Raw genomic sequence first — 15,982 nt, forward strand, 5'->3', positions numbered from 1 at the left:
CCACGTGCTCATTGTAGCTTGTATAAAAGGCCAGAAAAATGCAATGTAATATCAAGCCCTTGTCTCAGCTGGTTGTTATTATGCTGTGTCGTGCTTTTGTAGATGTAGCAGCAAGTCTCAAGTTTTTTATATTGTTTGAGCTTTTGAGCTATCTATCTAGTGGAAGATTCTCTCTCTATATTGCTTTTGTAAATATGCCAGCAAGTCACAATCTTTGCTTTGATGTTTAAGCTTTGAGCTATCACTATTTGGTGGAAGATTCTCTCTTTGCTATCCAATTTCTATGTCTTGATATGTTGCAATTCCAAAATTAAATTGAGTCGAGTCAGCATATGCAAACGGATGTTTTCTTCTGCCAAATGTTGTCGAAGAAGTTGTTGTCGCTCGTGAGGAGTTGAAATTTGTTGAGCGTCTGCTGTGGATTACTTTGAGGGTTTGTGTGTTGTGCCTTAAAGTAGCTGGATCTTCTATTAACATGGCATCTGATGGTGGCATTGTTGGTGGTGGTGAAGGGAGTGCAAGCAATGCCTCGCCCAGTGATGATGAGAGCATGGACTTCTCTGGAGGTTTGTTTCTCTGCCTTGTCGACGGTTTCTTGTATGCTTATGTATGACGATAATTGATTTGCTTTCCCTATGCTGGTCTTGGTTTTGATTGTCGGTTCTGGTTTCTTCTTGCTTGCGAGCATCGCACTCGAAAACATTTCTTGGGCTCGCGTTCTTTTCTGTTTCTGTTCTGCTTGCAAGTGATGTACTCGAGACGGTTGCGGTGACATCATTTCATTCCCTGCTTTTTTGAGATGGTCCTGTCTACCGTGGGCTAGTGTTGCTCCATTTGCTTCTGTTGCATTAGGAGCACCACTGTTTGAGCTGACTGTTTTCTCCATTGGCGGCTAGGTTTGGCATGTGACGGAGCAAGTCACGGAGGCCCAGCCCCTTTCTATATTCTGTGTCACCTGCCCTGTCAACAGTTCCAAATGGCATGCAGCCTCCTGTGTGAGAAAAAGCCTCCCTGGCTGTGCAATGATCAATAACACGCGGCCGCCTTGCTAGGTCAGCTTGTGACGAGCAATACGCAACCTGTCCGAGCTCCTGGATCTTTCTGTGATAATTCGACCTGATGCCCCTTGCTGTATTCGCGAAGTAGATCCTGCGCCACAGCCCCAATACGAGCACTATTGAAAACAAGGGACAGCCCCTTGCTGCCCCTCTGACCTGCTGCAACTGTAAGGCATGCAGCCTCCTGTGTGGACTAATCACTGGCAACACAGCCACCTGCTATGCGCTTGATAAACAGCCCCGTAGGGCAGGTCTCTGAAGTAAACCGAGTCCTCCCTTTTGGGTCAGTTGGCGACCAGCGCAGCACCCTGCTGTGCTTGACTGAACGGCCCGAGCGCATCCGTGGCGCCCCACTCAAAACCTGTGTCTCCTGAGTTCTCTGTGCGAGCAGCCCCCTGCTGGAGATAATGCACCAAGGGCTCGTGCTCACGTAGCATCCCTGCTTGGGTTCTCGTTATGCCTTTCCCTAGTAGAGCCGTCCCACAACGAAGGCCTCTCGTCGGCTTGGAGCCTTAGATAACAAAGCCATAGTGCTTGTAATGGGGTGAGTCGATGTTTTTGAGTTGATTGCTTGTAGTTTCTAATAGTCCAAGGACTAGAGCATCATTGAAGTACTTTGTCTATGCGAGGAAGGAGCGGCTTGATGTAACCAGGGTCGAGAATCTTATAACTGGCTTTCAAACTTTTCAATCCTTGGTGACCTTAAAAACGAATAATTCTAGAGACAAAGGAAGATTGGTCCAGCTGTCTATTAATTTGGCTACCAAGCAAGTTTGGCTTTGATGTTTTCTCCCAATGCTAGCTAACTTTAAGAACTGCTGCTAACAGAGGTATTCATGGTTGATGGCTCTTGCACACATGCATTGCTATTTTCAATGTCCTTTTGACTCGTCTGATGTATTATCTAAAATGGCTTATGTAGCTCATTTTACCTTTGATCAACACATGCTGATTTGCTTTTGTTTTTTAGTATATCTGTAGCATTCTCACTAATTGATCTGCTCTTTTGTAGCTTGTTCATGTTGTGGATGCTCTTTCACATGATGTAGTGGCAGAAATTTGGCAATATTTTGCATCTGAAGCTTTAATATTTCTTGCACCTGTTTTAAAGGCTTCAAATTCTTGGCCTATCCCACTTCTAGGCCATTTTTTTTGGATCTAGTTGTGTTGCAACATTAAGTCTTGAGGATCAACAATCTTTGGAGGCTGTGAAGAGACTTTGGGTTCTACTTGAGCCTCAATTCATTCAGAGGCTTAGTAGGCGAGGTAAAGGTATTGTTATGGTTGAGCCATTGTTCCAAAGGCCCATTTGTTTTTAAAAAACATGAACCGTTTAAGTGTTTACAGTGAGATCAAAACAATTTCTCTTTGTCTTGTAGTGCTCAACATCATCATTGTCATCATATATATGTTGCATTTGACATTCTACAAATCATTGGCATCTTTAACCAACAACAACAAAACCTTCAAGCATCAGGTCACTCACGTGTTTGGGGCCACAAAAGTGGAAGAAGTGAAACCAAAAATTTGAGAGCATGTGGAGTGGCCTTGATATAAGGAAAAGGTGGCATTGAGCTATAACACGATGATCAAATGCATGAGACAGTTGCAAGCATGCAAATAATGCTAGACTTGAGTGGTGTGAAGGCAAAAGATTGCATTGGGGATTAGGGGCTCTAAAACGGCATAGAGTATGATCTACATCTCCAACAGCTCTCGACTAGCAATCTGATCATGAATCACCCATGACAATATCTTGCATAAAGGAATAGGCCATTTGTGGCCCGCATTCAAACAAGCCTCCACTGATCCATTAAGTGCAATGCTTGTCCTTGTGCATCCCGTCTATCAAGGCCCGAAAACGACCCTAATCCTCCTGGCTTAGCCTTGCATCGGCCAAGCGCATTCCGTTGTGTTGTTATCTCAATTCCTCCACGCATGCGGGTCATATCATAACCGAATGCATCACAACATTGGCTAACTTCTCGCGGGTCCCATACGACATTCTTCCCACATTTTGTCTCTCCACCTAAGTGGTCCAGAGGAGCCAGAGACCCCGCCACGGAGCCCCAGCCATAAAGCATCAAACACCTGCTTTCACCTTCTTGGAAGACCTCGCAAAGCCTCCCGCTGGGAGGGCCACCATTGGTCATTGCCACAACTTGGCTCATGGTTCTCAAATAGAAGCCAGTCATCTCACATGTCTTCAGCTTCAGTAGGCCCTGCTCAATCCCATCGAGTACCCCGCTAGGGGGCTCCTTATCAACAAACCCAGGTAGCCCTGATCGCCATCCATGACTTCGATGGCTGCCCCGTTCAACATTGCTCCCCGTGAGCATAAGGTCCCAATACCACAACACGAGCATCACAACAAATCTGGGCTCGATCTCCCAAGACCCTCAATTACTGTCATGTTTGAAACCAAACTCGGCCCATACCATGTTACCTCCTTGCATTTTGCATGGCTCTCTAGTTTAGGTTCCACTTGTCTGTGCCATCTTGACCATCGAGGAGACCACCCGTTGTATTGAAGGACATCTCAGCTAAAGGGACAGCCAGCCCTTTGGTTGCATCATATCTGGCCAGTCAAGCCAGGCCAGGGGGCTCAAGGTCCTCAAAAAAAATTCAGTCCAAACTTTGCTCCATGCTTGCCATTCAATGGACAGTTCTCCCATGTATCGAGTGAGTACAATGATTACGACTACGGCACCAGTTCCTACTGACTGCCGCTCACCTGCCCAAACCATCTGGATAACATGCTTGGCCGTCCACTGATTCTCGGGACGCCTCAGTTGAGGGGAGTTTGAACCCTCCAACCGCACCACATCTGATCCGTCAAACCAGGTCTGAAAACCCCAGCTCTTAATGACCAGGATTTGTGAATACTTCACGAACGGGCACCTCGCCCCGAGTGACAACCCCGAAAACTGGTGGTTCATTACATCTTCATCGAAGTACAATTGCACGCTCGCCATAATCTGCCCCTGCCTGCCAAGGCGCATACCCATTGAGGTCAACCCCAAAGGTGTTGCCTCCAGTTCCTTTAACCCTGCATAGACCCCGCTCGACGACCCTCTGCCTTTGCTAATCATAGCACTAGCATCATGCACACGCAACGGTGCTCCCGTATCCCACAGCCCCAACCGTTTTATGTTCTGGTTATACCTTTTCTGACGCGTCTCTACTTGCAATAGCTCACAAACCCCAGTAAAGCCAAGCCTCGGGCATCAGTCCTTCATTAGCTTTTGACTTATGCATGTCTACACAAGCTCACATTTCCCCATTGCATGAGGGGAGTGAATCGGCAGGGTCCACCTGATGCTCCTTATCATCATCCTCACTTGAGTAACCCGCAGTCTTGCCACCTAGTTCGCAAGCCTCCATATGCGTTGCCTCTCGAGCAGAAGCTCATGATATTATGCATTGTATGAAAAACATTGAGAGACTTCGTTTTCCTACATGAGAAAATTTCTAAATCTTCTTGTGTATGTAACCTACCGAGGGATTTGAAACGTGACATTTTCCAAGATTAAACAACTTGCTTGCTTGCTCATCCAAAAAGAAATCACATTTGGCGCAAGTTTGTTTGCATCCTTTCAAGAGCTTCGTTTCTACGCCTCGTTTTTCCTTTCCTTTTACGAGTGTGCTCCTTGTAGGATGTTTTTTACTCCCTCTTTGCTTTGCTCAACTAGTCAATGCTATGGTTAATTGGATGCTTCTTTTTCGTTTCCTCTTGCAGAGCTGCGCAGGTTCGTTGAGTCTCTCCATGTCCTGCAGACAAACATTCATCGCACCTGGTGGTGTCGAGATCTGTCGGGTCGCCCCCAAATCCGGGCTTCAAGGAAACCGCAGTTAGGAAGAGGTGTAGGCGTGACTTGCTTCAAGGAAGCCCTGCTATCGATCCCGCTAGCAGTGCAGGTATGACCAGCGTGCACAATCATTCTTTGTGGAACAGGCTTGACGTGTCTACGATGTTCTTCGCTACAATGCACTCTTGAGTGTTGAGTTGTGTTAAGATGGTGCTCTGCTTTTTTTTGCAGGCAAAGGATACTCTCCACTAGGGGAGGAGTGCGCACAAGCACCATCTTCGTCTCAACAAGAACTTCCTTGCCCAGCTCACGAATTAAGCAAAGCTGCAGCCTCATTTTCTGAAGTTGTCCAATCTTCAGCTGCTCACAATGTCTTGGACAGCAGCAAGTTGCTGGACAAAGGGAAAAGCCTGTTAGTCAAGGAAACCTTGCCGCTATTCGTGATTAGCGATATAGATGAGGGTAGTAAACCTTTCTCCATAGAGGGGAAAATCTTGAATTGGTATGGCACATACCGTTCCATCTCCCCTGGGCAAAAGAAAAATGCACGTTACTTCAAGTTCGACATCGTCGATGCCGATTGTATCGACATGATCACGGTCGTCGTTGTGGATCCCTTCATTGAGACCTACACCAGGGAGCTCAAGATCGTCTTGTTCGTCAGGATTGATTGTCCTCTTGTGAGGGCTAAAAATCATAATGATGCTGGGTCAGCTTTGTTCTCCTTGCATGTCGGTGTGTCGACAACCATTCGACCTTGTGATCCATTCCCTGTTTCTTTAGCTTTCTATCATGAGACCAAGATAAGCACATTTCTTGCTGATGCTGCAATTTCCGAGACTACTAGCCCACGTCCGCCCTTAGCGACATTGGCGTTTGTTATCTTGCAAAGTCGTTATTTCCATCAGAGAATTGGCACTACATTTGGGGATTTGGTTGTTGCCGATGGCCCGACCCCAGACAACAAAGCAGTTGTACGTATCAGAAGCATTGGCTTCAGCGTTTCTTTCTTTCGATATTGACAAACCTTTTGTCATATGTAGGTCAGCTTTGTCAACTCTCGAAAGCATGACTATGATCAAGTCATGGCCCAAATGGCTAGGGAGGACATTGTTATGTTTGTGGCTAGGAATATTGGCCTCTTTGTTGGCAAGGTGCGCACATTGTCTGTTCTGGACGTCACAACTTTGGCCCCCGTGCGAGGATCACGCTTAAAGCAAGAATTGACCACAGCATTTCATAGACAGTGTGAGATTCTCGGCTACAATAGAGAGGTGACTTTGCATGCTTTGTACTCAACCGGATAAAGACATCTTTAGTGGTCTTTACACGTTTGTTTTTTTTGTAGGTTGTGGGGACTTTGCGCTTTGTGAACTTCAATAGAGCTCTCTTGCATTCCCAGTGCTCAGTTTGTGACTCCGCCCGACAGATTCACAACAGCCATCACAACCTCACGCAACACGAGAAGTGTAAGCTCCTTGAACGATTCCGACAATGACAACGTGATGATCAACACCCCATCAAAGCAACCGATGAAGAAACCATTTGCTTTGCATTTTTCCAAACATATTGGGATGACCAATGAGGATTTCCACGCATCAATAAAGAAGCTAAACCCACAACAGTGACTCATCCTCGATGATGTCATGCTCAGAAAACGCATAGCGCCATCAAAAAAGATATATCTCTTCCTCACAGGTGGAGCAGGCACTGGAAAACCATTCACGTTGCACTTGCTAGTCAAAGCCCTCATTCGTTTCTACACACATAAGTCGGTCCACAATCCTGACTTTCCTAAGGCACTCCTGATGGCATATACAGGCAAGGCAGCATTCAACATTGGTGGTACAACTATACACTCAGCTTTACATTTGCCTTTGATAACTACGGCACACACAAGCCTCGGAGCAGAAAAGCTAGATGCATTGTCCTTACTTTATGAAGACTTTGAGCTTGTAGTATTTGATGAAGTCTCCTTGATAGGATCAAGTGTCTTCTCATTGGCTGACTCACGTCTTCGTGCCATCAAGATAAAACATGACCAACCTTTTGGTGGCCTTGATGTCATACTTTGTGGTGACCTCTGCCAAGCTAGCCCAGTCAAAGACTCTTGGATATTCACAAGCAAGCAGCCTCTTCTAGAGACGGTCGCACCTTCGTACTGGCATGAATTCCCTAAGTGCTACGAACTAACGATGACAATGAGACAAATCGATGGACAGTTTATAGAGGTGCTCAACCGAATGAGAATTGGCTCGCACACCAGCAGCGACCTTGCATACATTAACAACTCCTTCCACAGATATTTTCCTGCTGACATAACCATATCACACCTATTCTACTCTAACAAGGCAAAGGATGAACACAATGAAAAGGTATTCGCACAATTGCCCGGTGAGCCACACATATTCAAAGCGATTGACAAGCGTGCCGGTTCTTGCAGCAAAACAATACCAATTCCATTGGATGCCAGACAAACTGCGGGTCTCCAAGCAACATTGTGACTGAAGCCAGGCCTAGTGGTCAAGCTATGAGCTGGAAATCTAGACATTCTCGACGGCCTCGTGAACGGTGCAGAAGGCGTCTACAAGCTCTGCACTACATGCTCCAGCACGACATGCCTTTGGATTCATTTCACCAACCCTAGCATAGGGCAAAAACAAAGATATGACCACCGTCATCTTCGCAACCCACTCACATTGCCTGGTTGGACGCCAATTCTCCGCATCGCACGTGAATTCCAAATTGGCAAGAACTACTTCAACACCCTCACACGCAAGCAATTCCCAGTTCAGCCCACCGCGGCCTGCACAATTCACTGATCACAAGGGCTTACACTCAACACACTGGCTTTCAACCCCAAAGGAATTAGGTCTCACGGCCTCACATACACTGCTCTCACACGGATTCGTGACACTGCAAATCTATATTTGATAGAGAGCTTGCTACCCTGCAACATTCACACCGACGCATCTGTCCTCAAAGAGCTCCATAGGTTGAGAATAGAAGCAGCTTACTCCCCCATCCAGAAGCAGCTACATCTCCACCAAGATACACATTACATTGTGCAATCACTGAACGTCGTCTCCCTTGGAAAGCATGCAAACGATATCATCCACGACAAAAGCCCGATGGCCTCCGACATTCTCTGCATGCAAGAGACTCGACAACATGTGACAACCATTCCAGGCTTCCACAGCATATCCTCAACACAACTACACGGCATCTCCATTCTCCATAAAAACAACCTAGTACCTACACAAATACACATCTGCATAAATCAAATGCTTGAAACGATCCATGCAACTTTCCACTGCGCCACCAAGTGCCTGGCGACAGTCATTTCACTCTATAGGGCACCGACATCATCGCTCCCACGGTTCCTGCATAGCATCTCCAATCTTCTTGATTCAACACGCACCATGCAACCACTAATCCTAATGGGAGATTTCAACATTAACGCACTTGAGGAAACCAACACATATAGAACCCTTTCCAACCTCATTCTCCAGCACGGTCTCCACCAATTGATACACCATCGAACCACAGTACACAACTCTATGCTAGACCACATATGGGTTAGCAATGACCTGCCCCAAACCATGTCTGGCACTAACTACAACTACTGGTCCGACCACTCCACTACATACCTCCTCATCGCCAAAAATCGACCTTCCCTTGGTTCCTGCAGGCCATTGTGAGTTCTCACCTTGTTTTTGTGGGATTCATTAAAGGGAATCTTGCATGGAAACCTCTGGGTTTAAAGAGGAAAAAGCCTTTAGGGAGTTAAGTTTAAGAGCCATTTCGCATGGGCTGGTGTTGAACCCAACCCAGCGGGGTTGTGGCGGATTTGCACACGGCATAGTTAAAAGGCTTGGTTGCATGCAGCTAGGCATTGCTCCACTTTGCAAAAATGGCAGAGTTGGAACTCTTTAGCATGGTTAATCGGCGGTACATTGATTTCAGCGCGTGGGCCATCCCAACATAGTGGAGAATTTTGGCGCACACACACACGCGCGCTGCGTGGCGGCCAGTGCTCTGGTGGAAAATCTCTCTCTCTCTCTCTCTCTCTCTCTCTCTCTCTCTCTCTCTCTCTCTCTCTCTCTCTCTCTCTCTCTCTCTCTCTCTCTCTCTCTCTCTCTCTCTCTCTCTACCGCCTGATGGCTCAAGGATTTGGCCTTAACTCATTTGCCTTCGATTCCCAAGAAGATGACTTTGACGGCATGAGTTGGAGCAGAATGTCATCAACACAGTTGCCAGCTAGTGATTCCTATGCAGCGGCGGCAAGCTCCATTTGTGTAGCATGTCGGATGAAAATGGAAGCACAAGAACCTCCTACAATGCGGGACATCGGTCCTTAGAGGAGTTTCTAACTCTCACTGAGTCGAAACGTCGTTTGGACGACATGGAGATGGCTGCGGCAAAGGGTAGGAATAAAATCCTAAGTTTGGACAAGAGGTAGCTGAAGTGCATGAGCGAGAGCGTGTGTGTGTGTGTGTGTGTGCAGCGATGGAGAAGAGAGGAGAAGAGGAGACCTTGTGTTTGCAGGGGCTAAAACTCACTCTCTACATATGAGCCCCCTTATTCTATTATGTACATAATGAATAAGTATAGTGGACGGGCACCTGGCCTAACCGGCCACATGGGGCTTTACCCCAACAACCTCCCACGTAAAGGCCAATGTGGCCGTGAGAGAGAAAAGAAAAGCGTACAAAACCTATACAAGGCCATCACAAGTATGACCTCAGTCAACGCCCACTGGCTCAGTGAATCTGTGTGCATCTAGCTCTAATTGTAGAGGAAGTATAGAGCGATCGACACCATACTCCTCACCAAGCCGCACACATCCTGCAAGTATCTCACCATACGTTGCAAAGTACCCCTATGCTCAAGGCCAACATCAGTCGCTGCACGACTAACTGCTCCCACTACAAATGCACCTACAGCAAATGCAATCTCGGGTCTTGAGATAAGTATCTCGTACATGAGACTAACTGCTCCCACTGCAAATGCACCTACAGCAAATGCAATCTCGGGTCTTGAGATAAGTATCTCGTACATGAGACTCCCGAATGCTAATGCAATCCTAGCAATATCTACCAATCTGACCATCTCACTCAAATCTGGCTCAGAACTCCACTCATGGAAATCACCCTAACACCCGAACTCCGATCCCTAGAATCCATCCTCGGGTCCATCGCATGTCACATGCGCACCAAGAGCATCTGTCTGTCCTGAACCCTGTGTGGTAAGAGAAATGCCTAGCTCTAACTCACATACATCAGCCTCTAGCCTAAGCATATCCATGAATGACTGAATCACGGCTGAATTCTCAGCACTCAAGTCATCCATATCCGTCATCGTATCCACGAATGACATGCCCTGCTGCACAACTGTCTGCACAACTGGCTCAACATGCTCACAAATTGGAGCATCATGCAACCTATCCGCAAAGGAGACATGCCTCATCTCTCTGCATGGCTGCGTACTCACAAAAACTGTGCTGTCTCGCACATGACGTACTCGCATCGCATGAATCGTGCCAACACTAGCACCTCTAGCTATGACTAGTTGTCCACGATGCAATCTGAAATTGTGCTCATCCAACACTACCTGGCATCCGCTGTTTCGTAACTGACTCATAGAGATCAAGCTCTGCGTCAAACCTGGCACAAGGCGTACATCTCGCAACACGTATGATGCACCACTCGGCAACGATAGTCTGACATCTCCTGCACCAACTATGTCATGCACTAAACCATCAGCTAGACACACATGTCCAAGCATACCACTAGCATATGTGCTAAACCACTCACGACTCGGCGTGACGTGAAACCTAGCACTCACATCTAGTATCCAATGCGAAGGTAATGTGTCGTCAGAAACCGACGTAAGAAAGTCAAGAGTAAACATGGAAGCAAAGTCGACATCTCCGTCATGTGTAGCCACATATGCTACATCTGCTCCCAAATCATCCAAAGTGATAGCATCCCTCTTGTGTTGTCTCCTGTGCTATCTCATCCGTCAAAAACAACTCCTACGTACATGCCCTGTATGACCACAATGCCAAAGCACAACATCTCTATGTCTGCAAGATCGTCCTTTGACTGTAGGCATCTCTCTAGACTCATTTGTGCCAAAATCATTGCACAATCTTTGCCATAACTCTCTAGTTGTACATGCATCCAACCCAATGTGATAGACAGACTCACCAAGGTGTAACATGATGGTTGAACGTGCAAGCTCATCCAAGACCTCCCACTCATCGTCAGTCATAGACTGTAGCCTAGCATCCATGCCCTATAGTGGTAACACTTGGCCCAATTGAGTCAATGTATCATGCATACCTGCTTTCCAATGCTCAAAGTTTGAACCATCAAACTTTGTATGGAAAAGCACAAACCCTGACAATGATGTACATGCCAAATCCATGGCGATAACCTGTGACAATACCAAGCACAAATCGATCAACTGACAATAGCCAAAGCCTGGCTAACTCATACACCAAGTACTGTCAAAATACAACATAAGCTGGCATAAGTTGTCTAAGAGAAGTATCAGTAAATATGGCGATCAATGTAACGAAACAAGTGAGCAAAACCGCTCAAATGATGCCAAAACACCCACTCTAATCCAAGAGCACTATGTGATAATCGATGAAACTATCATCAACAATCTCCCTCCTAAAGAGATTACCACATGTATGTCAAATGACATAATCCAGTGAGCAAACACTCTCACAATGCGATGCCAAAACACTATGGCAAAGCTACCACTGAGTGCCAAATGCAATCAAAACACGATTGCAAACCATGCGCATAAACAAATAAACTCACAAAAAAAATCCGGCAGAGTTTCGGCATTATTTGGCTATCTAACTATAATAACCATACATGCCATAAACATGCTCAAAACCATGAGCAAATCATGCGCAAAATCCGCACTCAAGTATACATGAGCTGCCCCAAAGTCTCAACTCCTTAAACTTGGAAAACAATCCTGTAATCCGAAACACAAAGTGCATCAACCGCACTCTACAAGCAAAGCATATACTAGTATAAACTTGGATGCAAACCAATTAAAATGTGAAACAAATTGATGCTCAAAATAGCTAAAAATCAGCCCACATATGCCATTGCAAGGCGAAGAATACCACCCGCCGAAAAGCACGCATCATGTGCATCCACATGGCAATATAAACGAGCATCAAGCATGTACCAAATGTGTATCAAAGAGCATCCAAATGAGCTAAAAATTCAGCTCACAATCATGCCAAAATTTCTTGCAAAACTCTCTGCAAATCTATGAACCAAACTTTTCGAAATCTGCTCAATCGCATAAGTCAATGCACATAACCTGTGATGAAGCCACTCTCGAACCTGAGAGTCAACAAGAATGCATACATCCACAAAGTGTTCTCAATGTGTGTGCATAAATGTGTTGAAAATATCAACCCATACTCTCTTCACTGAGAGCAAAACATCAATGCACAAAACAAGGGAATGACAAAAGCTCAATCCAAGCTCTCTGAATGTAGCAAATCACCACAATATGCATACATAATCTTCAACTTTTCGAATACCCTGCAGCCTCTCAGCTCATATCTTCCAAACCACTCAAAATTTGCAGAAACTTCCTTCTGCAAAGTTGTAGACCGCACGAAAACGGTTGGGCTCCATGAGAATGGCATGGACCTGAAATGTGATGTTTATACAGGTCAAAACAGATCTGTAAAAATCTGCACCTGTGTACCCTAAACGTGCAGGCAGTCTGAGTGACGTATCTCAAAATTGGTGAAGATTTTGAGAAAACGTTCTTCTGCAAAGTTGAAGAGGACGACGAAAAACCGGTCAGAATGTGCGAGAATCGACTTGAATGAAGACGTTTTGATAGGCCAAAACGGATCTGCAAAAACGTGTTGCAGTTTTTGCTGCTTCTCTGCTTGCTTCCCCGTTGAGCTCCAATGGAGCTCCCAATCCCTGAGCTCTGATACCAGTTGAAGTGTGCGTGAGCGAGAGCGCGCGTGTGTGTGCAGCAATGGAGAAGAGAGGAGAGGAGGAGACCTTGTGTTTGCAGGGGCTAAAACTCACTCTCTATATGTGAGCCCCCTTATTCTATTATGTACATAATGAATAAGTATAGTGGATGGGCACTTGGCCTAACCGGCCACATGGGGCTTTACCCCAACAGTAGCATCGTGTTTCGGCTTGGGTGCGAGAGAAGGGGGTGATCTGTACCACCCTACAATGTCGAGACAAGTGAGAAAATCATTGCTCTAAGTACAAGAAGGTGCCTCATTGGGATAGAGCACCACCAAGTGGGTTAAGCTCCTAGTGGAAAATGGATTCACCAGAGCGGAAAACACATAGCTTGTCACCATCATTTGACAAGACTATGTTCGACATTCTCGAAGCCAACTTTGGACGTGACGTTCTTGTCAATCCTGGCGATGTCGTGTGCGATAGATCATCACAAAAAAGCAGGTTGTTGTTCATCTAACTCGTCTCACTTTCCTTTTGCCAGTTTTCATTTAGTGAACACTAATTACCTTTGTCTATAGGCAAATCCACTGCTCATGAAGAAGACAACGAAGCTAGCACAACTCAAGGAGAAGGATACGTGCCCATAGAGCAAGACGGGTGCGATTTTACTAACATCAGTCGGCAATCTCATGGACCAAATGAGGAAAACTGCAACAGAGTGAACCAAAGCACATGAAACAGGCTATGCTAACATTTCAAGAGAGGCAGATGAAAGCGGACGACGAGAAGTGCAAGGCTTGCAAACGTCGATGAATAGGTTTGGCGACCTCTTCGCAACCTACTTGGCTCGCCAAGGATAAGATCCCATCTCTCATAGTAGTTGATTCTCTGTGTTTGTCTTATGTATGTTCATTTCTTTAGGCCTCAATCTGATCTGCATGAGTCATTCCACTAAGCTTGTGGTTGAAGATAAAAATTTATTAAAAAATGGTCTTCCCCCTCGCCTCCCCCCCAACCACTCACACTCGGAAAATGGTGGCACTCAGAAAATGGTGGCTCTATTGCTAGAGGGGTGCACTATATAATCATGTTAATGTATAACGTGAGTTCTAAAGGAGGGGTTTAAAAATGCAAAAACTTCAGGAAATTTAACAGAGATACATTAGAATAAGGAGTTTTTATATTAAATTTTGAAAAAAAATCCTAAAATAAAAGTTCATTGTATTCATTCAGACATGTTAAAAGAGAGATTTTTTTAATACCCCGCGAATGCACGTTATATAGGAGGGTGCCAAACGGTGAACCCCCTGAGCTCTATTGTCAATTGCCACTTTGGATTACCAATTAGCACTACTACAATTATTAGCTCATTGATGTAACATCACATTTCTTCAAGATGTTAATTACACACAGTCCTGGCCGAAAGTGGGCAATTATAAATTGGAAAAAGATGTTAAAACAATTCAACATGTTTCCAATTAAATATAGCAAAGGTCCAAGAGAATCTAAGATAATACTAGGCACATCCATGAAGAATAGGACCTAAGGGAAACAAAGAGAATACATGGAGATTTCAATAGATTTAAGAGAATACAGTGCCATGGAGTTCATCCAAGTACATAGCCATAGTCTCCATATTAATATCATTTGCTTCCTCAACATCATCTTCATTGTCGACATGATAAGCTTGTAATGTCTCGTCCACAGCATCAACTGCTAGCAGCCCATGGTCAATAGCCATGTTGTGCAAAATGCAACACGCGGAGATAATTCTAGTGACTTTATTGATGTCAGGTTGTCGAATTGTGTTATGCAAGATTCTCCATGTGGTCTTCATGTGCAAAGACACGTTCCACCACAGAGCGCGTAAATGCATGTCGAGTATTGTACCTTGCTTGGGATGGAGATAGTGGGGCTTGGAAGGGTATAAGTGAGGGGAAATATCACCCCATGGTAGACGGGTGGCTTGCAAGAATAGGTTGCCCGACCGCTCCAAGGAAAGTTGTGATTACTCCAACATACATGTCTTCGTCATCCCCTTCATCCAAATATACGAATAGTGAATGCAATAGTTGGGTGGATTGTTGCAAGCTTTGAAGATGAGCGGGCAATTGAATACAACAGTGTTGAATTCTTGCCAACATAGCTGCAAGAGCAACCACTCTTTCATCATGAGTGGCCATGGCCAGAGAGAGAGAGAGAGAGAGAGATGATTCGTAGGTTGGTCTGCAGCTTTGGGGGGGGGGGGGGGGGGGGGGGGGGGCTACAAGAGGTCACTTAAATTCCAGTGCCACATTACGGACGTCACTGGCAAGCGTTGGTATATGTGTAGGTATGTATGGAGGGAGCTAAAGTTTTTAAAAATTTTGATTTTCAAATTTTCGATGCCTATTCCGGCGTCAGTGCGCATGCACTTTTTGATGCCTGTTCCGGCGCGTTTTTCGACACCTATGCCAATTTTTGTACTGTCGGCACCTACAAAAAACAAAACCGTGGGCTTTCTCTGCGCATTTCTCTTCTTCTTGCGCATTTTCTCAAGCTCTCTTCTTCCTCACCTCTTACAGATCTGGTGCAAAACAAGCTGTCGGAAGTGCTAATCTTGCTTGTGGGTTAGCCCATAACACTAAGGTGAGATTGTTTCATGTTTACTTGTAGATTTAGGGTTTAGAGTTTAACTTTGTGTCTGTGTGTGCGTTTTTGCAAGTTCCAGAATGTTTACAACTTCTTTTATTGCTCAAATAGGAGGAATGTGAGTGCTCGAACCTTTAAATGCATATTAAAATTTATTTAAATTAATTTGTATATTAATAAAAGAAAATTTCATGCTTTAAAAGAAATTATGGTTTGTAATGTGAATTTTCATTTTGAATTATGAAAAAAAAATGTTTTGGTTTATGAAAAAATCTTGTTTTGAAGAAATTTCATTTTGAATTATGTTGTTTTTGAAATTATGCAATTGATGGGGTTTATGTTTTAGTTAAACTTAGGTTATAAGTTAAGATAGGTCAGGTTAGGGTAGGTTATCTTATATGTTAGGTTAGGTTAAGTTAAACTACGTTAGGTTAGGTTATACGTTAGGTTAGGTTAGCTTAGGTTATCTTATACATTAGGTTAGATTAAGTTAATCTACATT

General features: G+C 45.0%; 2 pseudogenes; both read right to left on the reverse strand.

Moving 5' to 3' along the window:
• Positions 1-2,797: 2,797 nt before the first annotated feature.
• Positions 2,798-3,439, reverse strand: LOC147446145 (uncharacterized; annotated as a pseudogene).
• A 1,404-nt stretch (positions 3,440-4,843) lies between these two features.
• On the reverse strand, positions 4,844-5,390 carry LOC147446146 (uncharacterized; annotated as a pseudogene).
• Positions 5,391-15,982: the final 10,592 nt, after the last annotated feature.

Source organism: Adiantum capillus-veneris, chromosome 12, assembly GCF_014529385.1.
Source record: "Adiantum capillus-veneris isolate H3 chromosome 12, ASM1452938v2, whole genome shotgun sequence".
NCBI lineage: Eukaryota > Viridiplantae > Streptophyta > Polypodiopsida > Polypodiales > Pteridaceae > Adiantum > Adiantum capillus-veneris.